The following is a 2,353-nucleotide window of genomic DNA, read 5'->3' as shown; positions in this document are numbered from 1 at the left end:
CAAATAAAATTATATACTTATTTCTTTTTCTTCAAAAATAGTGCTAATCAAAGCTTTTAATTTCCTGTTATTTACTGTGAAATTCTGGTTCTCGTTTTAAATGGATTCACTTTAATTGACTCTTCTCTGATACCAGATATCCTTGAATAGTAAGGACCATATAAATATAATTTTTAAACACAAATAAGGTCATTTTTTTTTTACTTAACAACATATGAGCAACGTTAATGTCAGTAATCTTCTGTATCATTTTTATCCTCCTAATAATCTATTTCATTTATGTACCATAATTTATTTAACAAAATCATTCTTTTAAAATATCAACCACTTTATACTTTGTATTGTAACTTCATCTTTATATACATTTTTGTTTTCTTAGGATGAATTAGCTTATCTAAATTACTTTTCTTTAAATATTTGATCCATATTGCCAAATCACTCTCCAGGAAAGTTTATAAATTTATTTTGCTATTGCTAATGTACAAGTGTGCCAGATCCCCATGCCTTGCCAGCGATAAATATGATTATTCATCAACATTGCCAATTTCGTAGGCAAAGGAAAAAACCAGGCTCCTTTTTTTTTTTTTTTTTCTTGTGAGGCAGCACCCATCTTCATATTTTTCAGTTCTTCATAGCAGACTTCACTGTAGAGATTTCTGTGAGGGTTGTTTCTTTTTTGCTTTCTGTAAAAGAAACTTACATGACTACTGGATGTTTTTAGGAGAACTAACAGATTTAGACAGATATTTTTAACTGTTAAATATCATTTCATCATATGAAAATACCATAGTTTATTAATCTGTTCCTCCATGATGGACTTTAGATGGCTTCTTCATTTTTTGGACTATTGCATAGACGTGTGCAGTAAACATCTTTGAAATATATTTATGCACATGCAAAAGAATTCTTGAGGATGTATGCCCAGAAGTGGAATTGCAGGATTATATTTTATGTAAATTTACAATTCAACCCCTTAGTGCCAAATTGCTCTCCCAAAGTGGCTATACTCACTAAAACTTCCAGAGTAGTGTATACGGATAATATCTGTCACGTTAAGGAAACAATAATACTGGAGAAGGAAGAACAAAGGTATTAAAGTAAAAAGTATATATGTATGTATGTTTGTGTGTATATAAATATCCTAAAGTTCATTTAGAAAGCTTAGAGTTTTTGACCTTTTCATTTCGAATCTTTCATCATATAAGTGATTATCTATAAGTATATAAATCATAAACATCATATAAATATTTACTTAGCTTAGAAGAATTGGTAGGCATTTAGGTAAAAGGTTGGCTACTTGATAGTGCCTTTGTTCAGGGCAGCCTGTCCCAGGGTGGGGTTCCACCATGGCACAATTATTCCTTTTCATTGTCTCTTCTTTTGAAATTTAGAAGACCTTGATTGGGGTAACTCTAAAGCAATAATGGACCATTATTAACACCCTAATGCGAATGCGTTTATTCACGATCAGTCGCTAGTGACAGGAAGACCAAAACAGCGTGAAATCCTTGGAAGGTTATTGGAGAAAAGGCTGAAAGATGGCTTGGTTGGGGGATGGGCTGGATACTTTCCTGAGAGGAACCTCACCCACTTCAAACTTACTCTGAGAATCAATTCTGCATTTGTGTAAGGAGAGTAAAAAAGAGCTGCATGAAACGGCCTGCATGTTCCTTGAATACCGGTTTTGGTTTTATATTCAACCACATGTTTTTTTCTCCCATTATCTTCCCTAGGTGATTATAAGCTAATTTTTTGGGTATATATTAATATATCTTCAGCTGGGGAAAGCAAAACACTCTATAGAGAAAGTTCTTTTGTGGCTTTTTGTGATTTACAGTGTAATGGCACCGATGTGACAGATAGGTGATCTGCAGTAGGGATGCCCGAATCCATTCTGTGGGTTGACAACTTAATCTCACTGAGCAGGCACTTGGGGAAAAAAATGCAAGACATGTGAGCAAGGGTGCGTGCCTGGAGGAGAGAGACACCCGTGGCCCCAGGATCTAATGTGGCTATTTGCTAAAGTCCACAAAGAGACTGACTTGTGGCTTAGGTAACTATGTCATCATATATGGTTCTCTCTTTTTGATATGAAATGTAACTCTCTCCAAGTGTGCAGGGTCATTTTCTAGGCTTGGATGACTAGATATCACTGGAGAAGCAAAGAACCCAAGCCTCTTTTTTTTTCTTTCTTTTTTTTTTCTGAATGTAGCCCAATCTATGTAAGCAGTGCTTCCAGCCCCAAACCTCTTCCTAACGTTCTCTTGAAAACCATTGGCTCGAGCGTCATTTCACTTTATCTATGTAGCTCTAGCCTCAGAAAATATGGCAGGTGCTGTTTTTGTTATTTGTG

This window comes from Pteropus vampyrus, unplaced genomic scaffold (genome assembly GCF_000151845.1).
Source record: "Pteropus vampyrus isolate Shadow unplaced genomic scaffold, Pvam_2.0 Scaffold35, whole genome shotgun sequence".
Classification (NCBI taxonomy): Eukaryota; Metazoa; Chordata; class Mammalia; order Chiroptera; family Pteropodidae; genus Pteropus; species Pteropus vampyrus.
This window is presented reverse-complemented; position numbering follows the sequence as displayed.